Raw genomic sequence first — 21,664 nt, forward strand, 5'->3', positions numbered from 1 at the left:
ACAAACGTAAGGGTAATGAATGCAACACGATTATAGTAATCAGTCATTAGCAAACGTTGTAGTTCGCTATTAATAATTAAGTATATCAGGATATTGTAAAAATTAAGTTATGAAATGTTTATTAAAATGTTTTCTTACATACCATTATATTGGCTGGGCCGCAAAAATATTCCTTGCGGGCCGTATGCGGCCCACAGGCTGAGTTTGACATGCTTGGTTTAACCTCTTATATTTAGATATGTGATTAATCCTTATACAAATTCTGTATGCCCCACCTAAAATAAAAAGAGGAAATAAAAGAGGATTCCTCAGGTCCCCCAGGCTGCTGAGACCCAGATTTGAAGGCGCCAAAACTGAGCACATACGGTCTACTGAATCTGCCTGCTGTGGCCACTGTTATCTGGCTAACAGTAGTCCAATCCAGAAAATCAAGGTCCTCTCTCCATTTGACTCAGCTTTGGTTAATCACATCTCATTTTTTTCCATCAATTAATTCTCAGACATAAGCTGCCTTGGGGCAGACATCTTTTTGTGCCCGTTCTAACCTTATCTCACCTTTTGTGGGGCTGACAAGTTGGGAGAGCCCTGGGAAGTGAGGGTTCTGCAGGTGCCCGGATGTTCCTCTACGCAGATGCCTCTGCCTTAGTCTAAGATGCAGAAGTGAGCGACCTGATGCATGAGTGGCTTGACCCACAGGTGACCCGGGTCACAGAGGCATTCAGTTCTTCAAGGCAGCCATGGCACGTTATGTTGAGCTTCCAGTCACCAGCATCAGAGGTTCTGAGCGTGGACAAAGAGCCTAGTCATGTCATTGGCAGTCTGCTGCTCTTAGCGGTGCTGTCCCTAGCTCTGAGAGTCTTGCTTGGAGGGGACCCAACTGTAGTGCCCTGGTTCTTTAATAAATCATTTTCTGCTCAAGATAACTCAAGTGGGTTCTGCTATTTGCAACTAAGAACTATGATGAATGCAGCCCCCCCTCACCTCCTGGGTTGGCAGTCTGTTCTTTGGCAGTCTATCTTTGCATAACATTTTGTAACTTCCTTAGTTCTGACATTACTTTCTAATCCTACCCTTTTCTCCTATCTTTCTAGAACATTATGAACAAATTTTTCTATGTTCTTAACTTTAGTACCCAAATGTTCCACTTCCCAAATCACTAGTTTAAGTATTGTATTTTTTGTCCTTATAGCTCACTAGGTCAACTAATCCACTTAATATTTAACCATATTAATGCTTTTATTTTCCATTATTATAGTATTTTTATCTTTGGTCTTTATATATTTCACTTTCTGAATTCATTTCACAGTCTATGATTTAAAATTATGTTCTTTTGACTTATTTATTCCTTTCTGAACAGCTGAACCTAGCTAGAGAAAATTATGTAGCTTGACAAGTTGGTACCATTATGAATTCAAGATCACTCACCATGACTAGATCCTCCATATGGCATATTGTCCAATATTTATTAGATCAAATTGCACTGTACTATCAACAACAATATGTCACACAGCGCCCACTTAGCTAACATCAAACCCTGTCAGCAGGTGATCTCCAGCTACTTATTCACTGGGAGAGCAGAAACTTCTAGAACCTGTCAAAACATTTTGCCCTACACTTATAACTCCACTAGAATTTGATCCCGGCCAATTCTCCTCTCCTATGTAATCTTATAAAATCTTATATTCCTCCCTGGACGCGTGTTGCTAAAATACTATTTAAGAAAGAAAGAAAAGATGGAAGGAAAGTCCTAAAGAGCCTCTCTTTACATATGTTATAAGGTGTGCCCACAGAGTTCTCTGGGGTTCTTGATCCCCAGTTCAAGCAAGGAGCTCAAGCAAAGCTGTTCACTCTTTCTGGCAGGATTAGAGAACTGTTAGTCCCTGCTAATTTTATTTATTTATTTATCTAGCTATCTATGTATTTATTTATTTATTTATTTTGGACATTTCATTAGGTAAAGGCTTTGATCTTGAATAAGAGTTACTTTCTTGTTGTTAACGTTTACTAGGTATTGGCTAGATATTTGTGAGATAAAGCTAGCACTGCGTCTAAGAGGGTGGAAACAGACATTGAACCATGTTTCCTCAACAGCCTCCTCATAGCGTAGGGTGGATAGCTCACATGGTTGAACAGGAGGGCTTGTAACAGAGAGGACCCCCTCTGTCGATTCTCGCCCATGGGAGCAGAAGTTCACAGTGTAGGCGCTATATCTCAGTCTAAACATCCGCTCCTAATGCTGAAATGTCAGAAACATCCCAGTCCCCCGAGAGAAGTTGAAATTTCTTGGTATATATTTGTTTTATGCCTGTCCGTCTCCTCTGGAGAATTTTTACTGCACCAAGATTTGTGAGCTACTCACATCTTTTATATAGACCAACACTTGGAAGACTCTATCATATGTCATTGATAGGGCATGAGTTTGGCAAATATTTCCAAGATACTAGAAAATAACTCTATTTCTAACAGAAACATCCTGTAGGCTACCACACATGGATTCCAGTCTCAAAAGACCAGAAGATGGCTTATGTTGAACTTTTGGTATTTTTATATTCAGTTCGCAGCAAATTTTCAAACAAATAAACAAACTCAATCAGGTTGCAAGAAACTGGTACAAGTATAAAAATATCTTTACTACATATTTTTTAAAGGAAGCTGTCTTCCATTTGTGGAAAGGCTCTAGAGGAGTGGTTCTCAACCTGTGGGTTGCGACCCCTTTGGTGATCGAACAACCCTTTCACAGGGGTTGCCTAAGACCATTCTGCATATCAAATATTTACATTACGATTCATAACACTAGCAACATTACAGTTATGAAGTAGCAACGAAAAGAATTTTATGATTGGGTCACAACATGAGGAACTGTATTTAAAGGGCCAGAAGGTTGAGAACCACTGCTCTAAAGGCTTACCTTGCTTGACCCAACCTTGGATGGTTTGCCATTCCAGGGCCCTGAAGCCGTTTTAGTCATGGCAGCCATACTGATAATACTCTACTATGAGATGAGTAACGAGGATGACCAACTTGTCCTGTTTGCCCTCAATTTTCCCATTTTTTAAAACTCAAAGTCACATGTCCTGAAAACATGCTCAGTTTGGGGTAATCTGGGATGATTGACCACCCTAAGCTGGACCTTCTTCATCCCTGAGCACCTTGGTTCGGTTTTGGTTTTTTTTTTCCAGTTTTGATACTGTATGGTTTATTCAAAATCATCATTTCATCCTAGACATCCCTGGGTCATGTTAAGTCTTCTAAGGTCCTAATTAAGGCACTTCTCTGCTCACTGAGCTTCTATATTACCAGCCACTTAAGACCGGTTATGAGAGTAGTGAGTGAACATATTGTTGGAAGAATAAATAAGATGCTAAACTCCTGTCCTGAATTGCTGTACCACTCACCTAAGAAGAAGTTTGCTATAGCATGTTTACCCAAGTTACTATTCAGAAGAATATTGCCATAGTAGCTTCTGTCTCCTACTACCATCCAAGAGACACTCCGGGTATAGCTTTATCATAAACTTTTCAAGACACAGCTCAAAAAGTCTGAATTGCAACCTTTCTCCCTACTGCTACCACTATCATCATCTTTAGAAGCTGATCTAAAGCCCTTTTATCTCATTAATGTAAACTTACCTCAATAATATCTCCAACTATTGTACAATTATCCAGCCAATAAACAATATTTGGTCCTGGTGCATGTTGATGAGAAAGATAATAAAGTCTAACTTGATAATGACCCTTAAAGCCCATGAAAGAAAAAAGCGTGCTGCCACAGAAAATGGACACTTTAAGGATCACAGATTTAACTCCAAAACCAGCCACATAGACTTCTTGTTTTTATCATGTGTTGTCACCTATGGATCTTCATTCATTTATTTTTATTTTATTTTCCTTCTGCATTAACCCTGCTGCTTTCTAGGACCTCTGAACAAATATCTCCTTTCCAAGCTTTGATCTAGCCTGTCCCTTCCAGTACTAGATGTACTGGTTAATAATGTGGATTTTTTTCAATAGATGGAGTTACATATATGTTGATATATATGCGATTTGATATGTATGCTATTTTATTGTATTGACAACAAGCTTAAAAACTTCATATGTCAAATTTTCTGAAGGTATTAACATCATAGATATTTTATGCTTAAAAAAGTCAAATTTCGTGCCAAAAAAGAGCATTTGCAGGAAGTTTTAATTCATTACTTTATTTTGAAGAAAAGTGCTGCTAAAAGTTATCATATACTTTGGGAAGCTTATGGTGAACATGCTCCATCTCAAGATACTTGTGAACACTGGTTTAAATGCTTTAAAAGTGATGATTTCTATGTGAAAGACAAAGAACATCCAGGTCAATTTAAACCACACTTGAAAGGATCATAAAACGACCAGAATGGGCCAGAAGACACGGCAAAGTAATTTTGCTTCATGATAACGCACCATCATACACTTCAAAACCAGTTAAAAACACATTAAAAGTTCTTGCCTGGGAAGTATGAACTCACCTGCTGTATTCACCAGAACTTGCTCCTTCAGATGACCACTTGTTCTGATCGATGGCACATGCACTTTCTGAGCAGCACTTCAAAACATACAAAGAAGTGGAAAATTTGGTCTCTGAATGGTTTGCCTCAAAACAAGTAAAGTTCTATTGGGACGGTATCCACAAATTCCTTGAAAGATGGGGAAATGTGTAGCTAGCGATGGAAATTACTTTGAATAAAGCACTTTTGATGTTTCTCTTGAAAGTATCGTGATTTCCTTGATTAAAAAAATCTGTATTATTAGCTAGTACACCTCATACATTATCTCTATGGTGGCAATCAAGAGGAATTTCCTGTATCTCTCCTTTGTAGGCCGTCTTTACCAGACAAGTTGGCAACCACCAGATAATTTGATTTTCAATGATATTTAGAGCTATGCATTACTCATTAGCAACATTGTTTCATTTATCTGTTAGCCAAATATTATAGATCCAGGAGTATATGGTCACGCAACAATAGCCAAGAGTGGAATTATTTTGGTGAAAGGATTTTGAAACAATTTTATGGCAGACAGAAATGTTTATGGACTGTGGTTTCCTCACACTTATGATGTCCCTGAACATATCTGATTCCACAAACAGAAATTATGGGCTAAAAAAACTTGAGAGGATTCATTGTCAAGATAACACTTGTGAAAAGTGGGCATGGAGCTAAGTTAATCATTAAAGAGTAAAAAATTACTCTCAAAGCATATCTGCAGCTTTACTATTCTCCATCTAAAATAGGAAGCAGAATGGAAAAAACACATTTTATTGATGAATTACACTCTTGTTATTCATCTTAAGAGATGTGTGTGTAGGTGTCTATGGGTGTTTTTCCTACCAAAGATGAAAGATGTAACAAATATCTATTGGTTGCCCATAGAAGGAAAATCTGCAAACATCATGGCTTTCTTCCTGAATGTGAAAAGGGTAACCAATTTGGAAGGGGGACAGGGAATTTTGACAGCTAATATCGCACCTAATCCTATATAATAAAGAGCTAATATGCAAATGGTTGTCACACCCTCACACCATAACAACGGATCAGGAGGAGGCTCTGTGAACGCAGGCACACGTGGGTGGGCGGGGCTGTGTGTGCGACCGGTCACCAGGAGGTGCATGGAGCACTTCTTGGTCCCTCCCCCTGGGCTCCCATGATCAGTAGTGGCTCCCTCTCACCTCCTGCAGGCTTGCTCACTCCCACCTCCCGCTGGTGCCAGCAGCTCACTCCCGCCTCCCTAGGAAGCGGTGTGGCTCCCACCAGCTCCCGCAGTGGGCGGCGGGTGGCCTACTGGGTGTGATTTTGCACGCTGGGCCACTAGTAGTGACAATAATATTGCCAGACACTCTTATCAGTGCTTTATATATTAATTTGTTTTGCCCTTTCAGTGGTATATAAGATCCATATACCTGTAGTATTCCTTGTTTAAAAATGAGGACAGGGAGATAGAGAGAGGCAGAAAAGTCAGGGATGTGAGTAAGGAAGCTAGGGCTCAGTCCTAGGCACTCTGGCTCCAGTGTCCTCACCCCAAACCTCTGAGCTATAGAAGGCATTTACCCCCCCCCCCCCCCTCACACACACCCTCATCACGCAGAAAAGGGTATGTCACTTGTGTTTTCAGTGTCCAAAAGTAGCCACCAAGTGTCCAGGAGGCAGCAGGAGAACTTGAATGACATGCTGGGTTTGTGATGGGGCAAATGAGTAAGAAAATCCTGACCCGCCGAAACTGGTTTGGCTCAGTGGATAGAGCGTCGGCCTGCGGACTGAAGGGTCCCAGGTTCGATTCCGGTCAGGGGCATGTACCTTGGTTTCAGGCACATCCCCAGTGGGAGATGTGCAGGAGGCAGCTGATCGATGTTTCTTTCTCATCAATGTTTCTAACTCTCTATCTCTCTCCCTTCCTCTCTGTGAAAAATCAATAAAATATATTAAAAAAAAAAAAAAAAAAGAAAATCCTGACCTTACATAGGAGTCTGGCTTGTCACCTTGGGAGGGGACAGGATAGGGACAAAGAAAATGAACAGCCAGGGCTGATGGTCACTCTGCTCTCTCCTGTGCAATGGCAGGAGAAAAAGTATTTACATGTTCCTGCTCAATGGGTGAGTAGAGGGGTCCCTAACTGTGGGATGTTTGTATGTATCCCACATTCCCCGCTCAGAGAGGAGGCTCTCATGTCTTCCTTGTTGTTTTTATGAGCGCTTCTCATCAAATTAAGGGTGTTTAATCATGTGGTTGTTTAAGCTTTGCAATGCTCTTTTAGCATCTAATGAAATGTAAGTATTTTTCCTTTATTCTGTTACCAAAAAAAGCCTGCTGGTGTTAAGATTGGAATTATGTTAAAGCTATGAATCATGTTGGTAATAATTTGCCTATTAAAATATTGAGTGTCCCAGCCTAATATTTGTTTTTACATAATCTGATAACCTTTTAAATCTGGTGTTTAGACCATTTACATGTCACATGATTAAGTGGAAGTTTCTCATCATATTTTCTATTTTTCCCACCTGTGTTTTGTTTCCCCTTCATCTTTTTCTGCCCTCATTTGGAGTATTTGTTATTAACCCATTCCATCTACTTTTTTGGTGATTTAAAAAAAAATACAACTCTGCCGAAACCGGTTTGGCTCAGTGGATAGAGCGTCAGCCTGCGGACTGAGAGGTCCCAGGTTTGATTCCGGTCAAGGGCATGTACCTGGGTTGCGGGCACATCCCCAGTGGGAGATGTGCAAGAGGCAGCTAATCGATGTTTCTCTCTCTCATTGATGTTTCTAACTCTCTATCTCTCTCCCTTCCTCTCTGTAAAAAATCAATAAAATATATTTTAAAAAAATACATCTCAGTGGTTACTTGTTATTTTAGTTGTTGCTTTTGGATTTATAGTATAAAGCATCAACTTTTCACAGTCTACATTCAAGTGATAATATACCAAAGAATGTATGTCATAAACACCTTAAAATAATATTCTTCTATTTCCTTTCTTGGCCTTTATGCTATTGTTATAATATATTTCAATTATATAAGTTACTGGAGGCCCAGTGCATGAAATTCATGTATGTGGGGAGGGTGTCCCTCAGCCCAGCCTGCACCCTCTCTAATTTGGGACCCCTCAGGGAATGTCCAACTGCTGGTTTAGGCCTGATCCGGCAGTCGGACATCCCTCTCACAATCTGGGACTGCTGGATCCTAACAGCTTGCCTGCCTGCCTACCTGATAGCTCCCTAACCGCTCCCCTGCCAGCCTGATTGAAGCCTAACTGCTCCCCTGCTGGCCTAATAACCCCCAAACTGCCCTCCCCTGCCAGCCTGGTCACCCCAGCTACTCTCCCCTGCTGGCCATCTTGTGGTGGCAATCTTGGGGTGGCCATCTTGTGATGATGTGAGGGCGTTGCGTGAGGGCACAAGGGCCACCTAGGCTTTTATTAGTATAGATAAACCTATAACCTATTACTGATTACTGTTATTGTTTTTAAAGTAAATTGTCTTTTAAATGGTTTTGTTGATTATTAGAGAGGGGAAAGAAGAGAGAGAGAGAGAGAGAGAGAGAGAGAGATGGGTCAGTTGCCTCCTGTATGTGCCTGACCTGGGATTGAACCTGCAACCTGGGTATGTGCCCTGACCAAGAACCAAACCCAGCACCCTTCTGTGGTGTCCTGGAAAACACTCCAACCAATGGCGTCACACTGGCCAGGGCTACATAGCTCTAGATAATAGGAAAATACATTTACCCTTGCAGCTACCATTTCTACTGCTTCCTTTACTTTTCTATAGGTCCTTATATCCAACCTGCCTGAAGAGCTTCCTTAAACAGATTTCTTGCCAGTCTGTAGTTGAATGAATTATATTTGTTTTAGTTTCTTATGTGTCAAATTAGCCTTTTAAATAGCATTTTAGCTTGGTATAGTTTTCGCTTGATAACATTTTTAAAATTTTTCTACGTAAAATACTGCACTGCTGTCTTCATGTTTACATGGTTTTCTATAAGAAGTCTCCTGTCACCTTTACCTCTGCACTTCTGTGTCCAATGGGACTTCTTTGTCCAATGGGGATTTTTCTCCTGATCACACACTTTGGGCACTGGGATTAGAATGTGCCTAGGGATAGTTTTCTTCATGTTTCTTGTGCATATTGAATCTATAATTTTCACTAAATTGGGGGAAATGTGTGGCATTTATTTATTCAAAATTTCTGTTTGTATCTTTTTCCTCCCTCTTCATGCAGATACCAATCATGGGCTTATCACACGCCCACCGGACCATCTGAAGTGGTCCCGTATCTTTATGATGCTTTTTTTATGTTTTTATTCTTTTTACCTTCCGGGTTTCATTTCGGATAGCTTCCATTGCCCCGCCTTTAAGTTCATGTATCTTTTCATGTGCAATATCTGATCAGCTGTTCACTCAATCCAGAGCATTTTTTCATCCCTGACAGAATACTTTTCACACCTGGAATCTCCATATAGCTCTTTTTTATGTCTTCCATGCCTTCACCCTTTAAACATTTGGAATCCTATATAATAAGAGAGGAATATGCTAATTAGCCATTATGCCCTGAGGCTTAATGACCAAGTGTGTCACGACCCGATCACAGATCAGCAGGAGGGTGGGCCAGGGAGGTACAAGCAGGCTTAGGAGAGCTACAGGAGGAGGCAGGGCAGCAAGCTATGAGGCGGGGAGGGGGCAGGGGGGAGCTACAGGAGGGTGGCAGAGACCTACTGGCTACAAGCAGGAGGCAGAGAGCTACAGGAGAGGGCAGGGCAACAAGTTATGAGGGGCGGGGGGAGGGAGCTACAGGAGGGTGGGGCAGTGGGCGGAGAGCTACAGGAGGGCAGCAGCGACCTACTGGCACAGGGATTCGTGCACAGAGCTACTAGTAGACTTATAATAACTGTTTCCTGTGCCCGTCTGCCAATCCTAACAGCTGTGTCAATTTGATTTGATTTAATTTATTCGTTAAGGTTGCAGGTGGGAGTGTCTCCTGCTGAGGCCCTGAGCCCTCAGGACTGTAGGCAAACAGTGGCTGTTGAGGGGGCTGGAGCCGGGTACAGGGGGCCTTTCAGGATCTGTGGGGCCCAGATGCACCTGTGGGCTGCGGGCCCCTTTCCCGCAGGCCTGCTGCTGGACTGTGACAGGAAGGGGCCGGCCATGGCTTTTAGGGCCCTTTCAGCATCAGGGGTTGCAGACAGGACGAAGGACTACCAGCCACTTATGGCTGTGAGGGCGAGGGAGCCACGTGCTGGGACCTTCAGGGTCTGGAGTCAGAGGGGCGTGTGTCCTGCCAGGTCCCTGTGCTGGCAGGCTGTTTCATCCACCGCTTTCCTAATGCTTCCTGGTTTGATACTTTCCAAAATCTCCCTCATTAAAGTTCTACTTCTTCACGGCAGTAACGACCACTTTCTTTTTTTCTGCCCATGGATTAAGACCCATATGATTCAGCATATTTGAAAACCAGGTGCTATGTATTATTTCTCCAAGATGCTCTATTTTATTGGTACTTGTACCGTCCAGGTAACGTCCATCTTTCTGAACACTCTCACTGCTCCTCTCTGCACTCCCCCACCCTCCTCTGCCAGGTGCCAGCTTCGGAAAGCGTTTATGCCTCCACCCACCTCCCTCCCTCCCCAGACTCTGATGCGGCACTGGTTGTGTGGTACTTACAATGTCATCCACAGTCTGTCCCTTCTGTTAGGAAAGCCGTATTGTGGGATGGCATTGCCTGTTCCTGGGCAGTCGTTCATTCTCCAGGAGACTAACTACCAGTTCCATGCAGACGTCCCTGAGGCCGGAAAATGAGGTGCTCTTCTCCCCATCCTTGCTTTCTCTTTCTCCGCATCTTGAAGTTTCTACCTCAGATCAAATCTTTATTTTGTTGAGTCTTTTCTACAGCACTTTCCTTGGACAGAGCACATGAATTATATTCTCTATGATTTCCTACATGGTCTCCAAATATTTCTTTCTCCCCGACACCTGAGTACCATCTTTACTGGGCCCGGGATCGTCTGCTCACGGTTTTATGAGTGTGTCGATGCTGTTTCACTCTTCTCTCTTTTCCAATGTTGCAAAGAGAACCCCGAACCCCAGTAGGTTTCCCTCCGTGGGGAATCTGTGCTTTTGCCTGTGCCGTTGTGAGTTTTACCCGGTCCTCATCATTCAGGGGGTTTCAAAAAATATGCAGGTCTATTTTTTTTCATTTTAAAATATATTTTTATTGCTGATAGTATTACAGATATCTCCCATTCCTCCCCCTCCCCCTGCCTCCTTTCCTCCCTACCCACCCCCAGGTCTTCACTACCCTATTGCCCATGTCCATGGGCTATACATATGCATCTTTGGTTTCAGGTCTATTTTCTTGAACAACAGATGAATGGTCTCCTGTTCTCCTATTACTTAATGATTGCTTTTCTTCCCTCTATTCCATTTCATCTTTCTCGAGTGCCTATCATTTTTATTACGAGTTCCCTGAATCTGTGCTACAGTCCCCTTACTATCCTTCAGGAGGTCCACCACCTTATGTTTTTGCCCTTGAACTTCAGGGCCTGAGTTTGGTCTCTTCCATCAAATATCCTACTAAATTGTTTAATTGGAAAGACATTTTGTGTGTGCTGGCACATGTGTAAGTGTGTGTGTGTGTGTGTGTGTGTGTGCATTTGCACTGCTCCTGAGTCTTCTCATGTGTTCCAATTTTTAAGTTTCCATCTCACTCCTCTAGGAAGTGTATTTCAGGGAGATACGTGTTGAAACTTGTGGCTGATTTTCCTTTGTTGTCTTGTCATACCCTGTGATGGGCCAATTTAATGACCTTTGAATATGTCCACATCCTAATCCCAGGAGCCTCTGTACATGGCAGGAGGGACTTTGTAGACGTGATTCAGTTAAGGCAGCGGTTCTCAACCTGTGGGTCACGACCCCTTTGGAGGTTGAACGACCCTTTCGCAGGGGTCGCCTAAGACCATCGGAAAGCACATATATAATTACATATTGTTTTTGTGATTAATCACTATGCTTTAATTATGTTCAATTTGTAACAATGAAAATACATCCTGCATATCAGACATTTACATTACGATTCATAACAGCAGCAAAATTACAGTTATGAAGTAGCAACGAAAATAATTTTATGGTTGGGGGTCACCACAACATGAGGAACTGTGTTAAAGGGTCATGGCATTAGGAAGGTTGGGAACTACTGAGTTAAGGTCTTGAGACGGGCTGATTAGCCTGGTTTAAGTGGCCGGACCTGATGATGACCAAGGTCCTTCTGAGAGATGTGGGAGGAGTTACAATTGGAGGAAGCTGCATGGCGACAGAAGCAGGGGAGAGGGATTTTAACATGCTACATGGCTGGCTTTAAAAATGGGGTCAGGATGCCAAAACCGGTTTGGCTCAGTGGATAGAGCGTCGGCTTGCGGACTGAAAGGTCCCAGGTTCGATTCCGGTCAAGGGCATGTACCTGGGTTGCAGGCACAATCCCCAGTAGGAGATGTGCAGGAGGCAGCTGATCGATGTTTCTCTCTCATCAATGTTTCTAATTCTCTATCCCTCCCCCTTCCTCTCTGTAAAAAATCAATAAAAAAAATATATTTTAAAAAAAAAAACAAAAAACAAAACAAAAACGGGGTCAGGAACCATGAGTGAGGACATGCAGGAGGCCTCAGGAAACTGGGAGGTACCAGGAAACAGATTCTACCCTAGAGCTTCCAGAAGGAACACAGCTCTGCTGAATCCTTGACGTCAGCCCCGTAGACCCATGTCGGGCTTCTTTCAGAACTATACGTAATGGATTTGTATCAGCTACTGAACGTGTGATAACTTGTTACGGTAGCAATTAGAAACTAACATGGACACTCTCAGACATAGGCCCGTTTTTCTTGCATTGGGGTTCAGGTGTGGGTGTGAGTTTATGGTTAGGGTCAGCAGTCACCAAGTGACAGAAAGTGGTGCAGAAGTAGACAAGGCCTAGCCCGTGGCTGGGACAGCGGGAGGCAGCTGCTCTGCGTCTGCCCTCTGTACACAGCAGTCTCAAGCCAGTACAGTGATCCGTCCATGGCTTCCACTCTACTCGTTCACTTCATAATGGGAGAAACTCAACATGCCAACATGGCGCCCATACTGATCTTCCCCGGGGGGTTATGAAAGTTCCCCCAAGAATCTGCCCATGAGGCTCTGTCCTAGATGTCTGGTTTAGGTCAAGTGTTTTCTCAGGGGATGGAGCCCCAAATCAGTGTTCTCTTGGAATCCAAAAATACACCCCAGACCTCACTTCATCTCCCTGTGCATTAGTTCCAGGTCAGGAATACTACTTATTCTCCAGTAGGTTAATTATCAGTTATGCACACAAACATATACACTGGGAATTAGAATGGGAGGAGACCTAGTATTTGTTTTACCAGTAAGTAGTAATGTAAATTATAGCATTATATAATAAAAAAGAATAATTACAACTGGGAAATAATGAGTGGAAATAGAAATTCAGATCATTGAATCAACTAGAAATCTAGAATAAGGCAAAATTCAAAAAACTTAACTGACTCTCAAACCAATGAGAATGTTCTATAAAAAATAAGTAATTTGTATCCATAATGACACTTCACACTATAAAAACTTCATATGTAAATGTAAAAAATGGACCTACAAAAGCCATAGTAGAATATTTGGGAGAATTATATAAAATGCTGAAACAGAGAGAACTCTTCTAAGTGTGATACAATATTCAAAGGCCATAGTAAAAATAGTGATAACTTTGACTCTTTTTTTATAAAAATGTATATGGCAAAGATGTCATTATAACCCAAGTCTAAAATAAAGTTACCACATATCAGTAAGAAAAATTATAACATACCAACTACATGGATATAAACATATAGGTCACACTATAAGCACTATAAGTAAACATGAAAAGTTGAAAATGACCAAACATACTGTAATAAATGATTTAATATTAAATTATAATGAATATCATTTTTATCTATTAGGTTGTCAAAGATTAACAAGTTTGGTAACACCTATATTATCCAGTGTATGTTGCATAGTAATTCCCAACATAACAGTTGCATATCTACTAGTAAACATCAGATACCAAGAAATAGGAAGCTAAGACTTATTTCATCTTTTTATTTCTAACATTCAAATTATTCTATAACACAGGAGAAACTCAATTTATGTTAAAAAATTAATAAACTTTGCTAAAAAACATGCTGCTGAGAATGTTTACTATATTTTATTTACTAGGCAAGTACTATTCTAACATACTTACAAAAGATTGATAAACAATTGAAACAAAAGCTTTGCTAATTAACGCCCAATCAAATGTAATTAATTATACATAGCTATTCTGGAACATTCTAACTAATCAAGACTTTATCTTCCCTAATCGTTTTGTCTTTGAGAAATATTAGATCAAATCACACCATAAAAACTAAAGATGTAATAACAAAAATGAATCTACAAAAGTCATAGAAAATTTGGGAGAATTATATAAAATGCTGAAACAGACACAACCCTTTTAAGTGTGATATAATATTCAACAGCCATAGATTAAAAACTGTGATAACTTTGACTATTATTTAAATAAAAATATATATGGCAAATAAGTCACTATATTCCAAGTCAAATATAAACAGTTTCCACATATCAGTAAGAATGCAATGCAAAGTACATTTTTTGTCTTGTTCATTTTTTTTACTTTAAGATATTTTTCTTCAGTGTAGAGATTTTCTTTGACTTGCAATGTGTTTTCAAAATTGTATGTACTAGTGTCAATTATCAGCAAGGCACACCAATTAACAAGCTCACATAGCACACTATTTACAAGTTTATAGACAACTCTGATTATTAAGTTACTTGAAGAAATTATTTATCTTTTCAAGATCATTGAAACTCCAGTAAATTATATCAGTAGAGTATATCTGAAATTCACAAGTACCTACAAAATCTATATCTTGGTGTGTCTTGCATAAAACAATTCCAGTCTCTATTACTACACATTATATGTATAACTAAGTCTTGTTGTGACATAATTATTTTGAGATGAACATATAAAAATTAAGTAATATCTTAGATTCTTGCCTCTACAAGTAAATATATTTCAAACATTTAAAGAAAACATGAAAAATCTTATTTTTCAAATATTTTCTCTACTGTGGATGTCAGTCTCAATGAAAACCATTAATACATATTATAAAAACACAATAAATGCAGATTATGAATTTCTAAAAATTTCATATACTCATAAAAATATATTCCTGGTTTGAAGTTCAATCTTGGATTAACTTTACACACACACATATCTATATATTTACATAATTATATATATCTAAAAATTCTTGTGATAATCCTGAAATTTTCAAATATAATTTATAATTAAAATAATTTGAAGAAATAATAGACAATTCACTCTCTCTCTTCTTTTTTCAATTCCTGAAAGTAAAAATAACCATAGTGAGATGAAAGTATATATTGCATGGTCCATATGCTCTTAATTCCAAAAGAGAATGAGAGGATATTTGGTATATTATGATCTCTTTCCAAATATACTAGTAATAACAGAAAATGCAGAAAGGAGTCTATTGTCTTAACCTGTATCCATTTGATAGGCAAACACCTGCATGAAATACAAAGCACTTCTGTCACTGCTAAGCTTAATCACTTTCTCCTAATGACCTTGGAGCTTCATGCAGTCCACATGAACGATTTCACCCTGCCTGTGGAAAGAGAACAGTTAAAACGCCCCAGATAGCTTTATAAACTGGAATTTTGTGTTGTCAAGAAGATCCTCTCTTCTCATCGGTGGAAAAGGTACACTCCTCTCGCTCACAGCAGTTCACAAGCAACTCCCATGCCCTTTGTTGTTCGGTGGCATTGTCTACTAGATTGACAAGTGGCGCAACGGTCTTTGAGGACTGATTTCTAAAGATGCTAAGAGCATGCAATTCATTCTTTTCAAATACCTTCTGAAATACAAGCTTCAAAACAAAGTCAACCATTGATCCAACCATTTAAAAAAGGAGGTCTCCGTGTTTGGCCATGGGAACGCTACAAAGAAGAAAATGCATACTAATCTAGTTTATTGTTTTCATTCTGCAGAAGTAGAGGTACAGAGTAGTAGAATGATGAGAGAAGTGTACATTCTCCTTATCAAGGGAAGTCTGCATGCAGCTGCTAGTGGTTAAGATACATGGAACCTTCAGGGTGCCACATTCTGGCCTTTAGAAAGAGATCTATGTCACCTGTTAGTATCTCAAACTTTCTTTTTTTAAAATAACTTTTATTGATTTCAGAGAGGAAGAGAGAGGGAGAGATAGAAACATCAATGATGAGAGAGAATCATTCATTGGCTGTCTCCTGCATGCCCCCAACTGGGGATTGACCCCCCAACCCAGGCATGTGCATTGATCAGGAATTGAACTGTGACCTACTGGTTTATAGTCTACACGCAACCACTGAGCCATGCTGGCTGGGCAGTATCTCAAAATTTCCATGAGCTTTCAGAATTTTATAAACTTCTGGATTTGTTATCTCCCCATATAACATGAAAATATGGTATCTTTGAGTCAAGGAAAGCTTTAAGCATAATGGTATAAACAAAATAGGTTTTTAAGGCCTTTGCCACCTGCTCCACTGTGGCATCTTGTCCGGGCATGCCACTCTGGGGCAGTGTTCCGGTTGTGATTCTCAGCAAGAAATGAGAATGCTTTCTAACCAAGAAGAATAATCAGATGTGTACAGACAGGGGAAAAAGCTGCAGGTATTTTATTTCTTATCTTCTCCTAGTATAGAGAAAATCCAAATAAAGAGAATTGTGAATTCACATTAATCTGGTACTATTTATTCAAAATGCACAATCCTTCCTATAGAATATTTGCTACATGATTTGCTCACTTGTGTCAATAGAGGTGCTTGAACCCATTGGACTTTTTATTTCCACAATGTGTAGTGTAGAGAACACACAGAGCAATGCTGGGGTGAGACACATTGGAGCATGAAGCAAAGACAACATTGGCGATACTGACCAATCTACATTTAAAATTTCAAGGCACAGAAAATATTGGTTATATCTATATTTAAAATGTGGACCCTTTTTAATCATGTTTTTAATTCAATTCTTATATTTAAAATATATCTTGCATTAAAAATAGATAAATTTTAAACAATCAAAATGAAAAAAGGATGAGAAAAAAATATTTGCAAATCATATCTCTGATAAGGGATTAAGAACTAGAATAAATAAGGAACCACAACTCACCAGCAATTAAACATATAACCCAATTAAAAAGGCGATGACCTTGAATAGACATTATTCCAAGGAAGATATAAAAATAGTCCCATCAAAGTGTACCCCCAAAGAAAGTGTTCTACGGCCTCCCCTCACCCTAGTTGTTTCAGTGTTTGTTTCCTTCATAGAGTATAAAATAAAATTTCCTTTCCTGCTTCTCTTTCCCCTAAAGTCCTTGTGTGTTCTTTTGTATTATGAGTGACCATGGACTGCAGTTGCTAGTAGAAAAATCTATGCTGGGCTCTGGGTTACAGGGTTCCATCTGTGACATTCAAATTCTTTATTGAGTTTGATTCCTCTTCTCCCTTTTCATTCACAGCTTCCAAAATTTTAGTCTTCAAAATAATTTTAGTAGAAATAAATATTATATATATATATTTAAAATTACATATCCTATATAATAAAAGGCTAATATGCAAGTAGACTGAACTGCAGAAGGACTGGTTGCTATGATGTGCACTGACCACCAGAGGGCCAAAGCTCAATGCAGGAGCTGCACCCTGGTGGTCAGTGTGCTCCCACAGTAGGAGTGCTCAGCCAGAAGCCAGGCTCACTGCTGGTGAGTGCAGTGCTGTGGCGGGAGCCTCTCCCACCTCCATGGCAGTGCTAAGGATGTCCGACTGCTGGCTTAGGCCCTCTCCCTACAGGGAGAGGGTCTAAGCCATTAGTCGGACATCCCCTGAGGGCTCCCGGACTGCGAGAGGGTGCAGGCCTGGCTGAGGGACCCCTCCCCCTGAGTGCACGCATTTTGTGCACTGGGTCTCTAAAACATATATATATATAGATATAGATATAGATAGATATATAGATATAGACATATAGAAATATATCTATCTATATATAGATATAGATAGATATATAGATATAGACATATAGAGATATATCTATATATATATCATATACACACACATGTACATACATGTGTATATACATATATATACTTATACACACACACACACACCCTTCCTTCTTCCTTTTATGTTAAACACTCATGTACAGCATTTTTAGGTGTGTTCAGTGAAAAAAATACCACTAACTCCATGAACTGTAGAATCAAGAATATCATAAAAGCTTAACACTCAGGTTTCCAAATCATTCCCCTATAACATGCACACCAAATCAGATTTTTAAATGCAGATGTCAAAGAAAAGTGGAGATTCTGAGCATTAGGTTTCACTTCCTATTCTCATGGACCATTCACACAGCTTTGAAACTCCATCTTTGGCATCCTTACCACTTCCTAAATCTTCTACTGACTTTCTCAAAACTTCTGATCTTAAAAGGTACTTTTGTTATTCTATCACTTCCGTGGACCTCCTGAAATCAGAAGGCCATATCAATTTTCCTTTTGTGGTAACTGCTGTGGTAATATAACTATCTCAGAATAGATCACTTAATATTACCTTCTAAATTTCATCTCAATTAGTCTTTTCTTCCTTACTCATATACTCTGTATTAACATTGATATAAATTTTCTCCCAAACATCCCGTTTGTGCAGAACACACTAGAATTAATTAAGAAATCACTTGAATATTTTATTAATAAGGAAAAATTCAAATCATAAACAAAGAAAACATCTCACAAAATTGACTGAGAATAAAGATTTATTGAGTTAGAATGTCAAAATGTTATGTTTATCTTCTCTCTTTGTGATTTTTCTATTTTATTTTTGTTGAGTAATGTTATTATGATTATTTTTATCCTCATCTGAGGACATGTTTATTAATTCGAGAGACAGGAAATGAGAGCGAGCGAGAAGAACATTGATGTGATAGAATACCCTCCATCACTCCCCCTGACCAGGGATGGAACCCGCAAACTAGGTATGTGCCCTGACTGGGTATTGAGCCCACAACGTTTCTGATGCTCCAACTAATCGAACCACCCAGCCAGGCCTTGTTAAATAATCTTTAAAACGTACTTTCCTCCCTATAAAGTATCAATAAAATAAAGTGTCTTATTTTTGAAGGTATAGAACATTTTGACAAATGCCAGGGATTTCCATAAGAGCGGTGAAACAGAATAAACTTGGTTAAAATTAAGTGGTTTGTCTTTTTTCACCCTCTTCCATCCCAGTTGTCCAGCAGTCTACCTTCAAGGCTCTGCCTTCCTGAGCTGTACTGCTTTTTTCCCCATCTACTGATTTATAAGTATGTACTTATGGCAACTACTGTGTGACAGGCAGATATAAGGAAAATTCCTGTCATGGAATATTTACTCCAAAGCTGAAAAGATATATCCATGAAATAACATGAGATATAAGACATTGTAAGTTGTTCTGCTGGAAAAGTGTAGGGAGCCCTGAAAACAAAGGAAGGTGACCCAGAATTAATCAAGGAAGTGTTGGCCGTCCTCAGCATATGACCTTGTGCCCAGCTTGAAGATGAGTCCCTTAACTCGGGTGGAAGGCGGCAGGAAATGGGCGTGTTCCACGCAGCGGGAACAGCATCTGCAGGGGTCCCTGAGAGGAAGGAAGGAAGAAACTCAGTGAAGAATCAAATGCGGCCAATTTGAGAAGAAAGGAAGGAAGAGATGAGTGAAGTTGAGGCCAGAGTGTCTGGACACCTGGACTCTAAGGATGACTGTATTCAAGAGCTTGTTCCACAGGCCTCGGCACAGGCATTCTTGGCACAGTTATTTGTCTCCTGACAGATGAAGGAAAAGGGCGCTGGCCTCTCTGGGAATCAGCTTTCTCACTGCCCACGATTTCTGTAACCTTAAGTTCACCAACAGCTAATACGCCTGCCCTGCTGCCGGGGTTATTGTCCCAGCATCAAGAATGGCTCAGGAATCTGGAGAAGGGGCTGTGCTTAGATGACATAGGAATCCAGAGACTAATAAGGAGTCCGGACGAGATAAAATTTTGAAAGGCATTGGGGGTCAGAGGACCTTCAGCTAAAGGAACTGAAGACTCCTTGTCTAGGACCGTTGCTTTTATTAACACAATTTGTCCTAAGGCAAGAAGGAGATAATACACTTCAAAGGGTAAGGTTTCAAAGGGTACAGAAGCATTGTCAGTTTGGGGAATAGCCTACGGCTGTTCAGGTGTTTGGCCAGTAGGAGGCAATAACATGTAGATTAAGATGCCCTTTAGCTGTCTGGCAGCCACAATCAGTTTCCTATTCAGGTTTGGGGAAATGCCTTTAGCCATTCCCAACAGGTGACTACATCTGTGACTCAACCCTGTTGAGTCCCCAAGTCTCATCAACCTTTTGATGAAACTCTTAAATAAATTATGACATGCTGGACCCTGCCCTGCCCTTCCTTACCTGGGGTGTCATTGAAGAATTTGTCCAAAGGCTCCCTGATCTTTGCCCCAACATCATCCTGAACGCAGCGGTTAAAGAAGCCAGAGTTGGAGAAAGGGGGTGAGGAGGAGGTTTGGTAGGGGGTTCCTTGGGAACCTTCTTTCTCAACTGTGACAGCGGAGGCGAGCCTGGGACATTCCATCCTGGAGGGCTGGACAGAGAGCCTCAGCTTCATCATGTGCACATGTGTGCGTCAAAGATGAGTGCATAGTATGAGGGGTTTTTATAGTAACAGAAGTTACACATGCTGGGCAAATGCCAAAGCAAGAGATGAAGCATGCTAATTATCAGGACCACATGTCCAGGTGACTCTCCATGGCCATTGTGAAACCCGGAAATGGTTTAGGATGAAACCTAAGTGCTCAAAATCGCAATGAATGTATGTGGTTTTAACACAGGGTTAAAAAATATCTTTAAAAAAACATTAGGTTCCACATCTGTAACTTAAATGACCACATACTATGGTGAGTTAGGCTAGATGTTAATAACATGTATTGCAGTACACATGCATGTGTTCACACACACACACACACACACACACTGATAGATCGTTGGTTGCAAATTACAAGTTGGAATTCTGGCAAAGGGAGTACGTGCGACTAGCCAGTATGCATTCACATTAAAAAAAACTGGAGTAAATTTTTCACCAAATAAGGGGTGACTCAAATGTCCATTACAGTTGGAGCAGCTGCTGAGAAGATGAGTATCCCCCCCCCCCCCCCCACTTCCTCCCAATTCAAAATTTCACCTGTTCCTTGTCTGACCTCTGGGGGGCTTATTCCAGATGTCAATGAAAATGGAACGCATGCAAAATATCAGCTCTTGGAGGAGTACTTCTGTGCACTTACCAGGAAATTTCTAAGAAAACCATTAAGGAATGGGAATCTAATGGATACATCTCAGAGAAACGGTTAGATATTATTGGACACAAAAGAAAGCCAAAAAAATGTATAGTGCACAGTGTAAGAGGTAATGGCGAGCACCCTAGCGTCACAGCGTTTCTATCCCGGGGTCCTAGGAAAAATAGCCCCAGATGGTCAGGACCCTGCGGGGCAAATCCTGAGGGAAGGAACCAGCTTTCCAAATCAGGGCTGAGATGTGCGGTCCAGGCTTTGGGCTGGCGCCTAGTTCACGGGCTGCCGTTTATTCACCTCGCTCGGTTGTAGAATCACTTCCCTTTCGATTTCTTTCCGTTTCACATCTGAATCATGAAGCCTTCTTTAAAAGCACCAAAACGGAAACGAAATACAAACAAACAACCATGACCCGAGCGGGTTTACCTAAAGGAAAGCCCGGGAAGGGCTTGCGTTGGGGAAGCTGCTCCGAGGCGGGGTCGGGAAGAAGCGAGTGGGAGGCGGATTTCAGGGACTCGGACCGGCTCTCTCCAGCCCCTTCAGGTGGAACGGGGTGGGGAGGGCGGCGTTAAGGTCGCCTCTCCCGCAGGTTTGAGAAACAGGTACTGTCACCGAGAGACAGTGCCGCCAGCCTCGGGGGGGAGGGGAGGTTGGGAGCTCATTTGGGGCGCGGGCAGCAGCGCAGCCAGTGGGTGGGAGTGGAGCGCAGCCCAGGCTCCC

The 21,664-nt window shown here is 40.8% G+C and overlaps 1 long non-coding RNA gene across 2 annotated transcripts; it reads right to left on the minus strand.

Annotated features, from left to right (window-relative positions):
• Nucleotides 1-18,399: 18,399 nt before the first annotated feature.
• On the minus strand, nt 18,400-21,444 carry LOC139004828 (uncharacterized). Of its 2 annotated transcripts, none has more exons than XR_011470605.1 (3): nt 21,371-21,444; nt 20,052-20,241; nt 18,400-19,243 (listed from the first exon to the last, which is right to left on the minus strand). It is a non-coding gene; the product is annotated as an uncharacterized lncRNA (long non-coding RNA). The 2 variants fall into 2 exon arrangements; XR_011470606.1 differs by lacking the exon at nt 21,371-21,444 and adding an exon at nt 21,242-21,297.
• Nucleotides 21,445-21,664: the final 220 nt, after the last annotated feature.

This window comes from Myotis yumanensis, unplaced genomic scaffold, assembly GCF_028538775.1.
Source record: "Myotis yumanensis isolate MYYU_CA2020_CCGP unplaced genomic scaffold, mMyoYum1.0.hap1 SCAF_3, whole genome shotgun sequence".
Lineage (NCBI taxonomy): Eukaryota > Metazoa > Chordata > Mammalia > Chiroptera > Vespertilionidae > Myotis > Myotis yumanensis.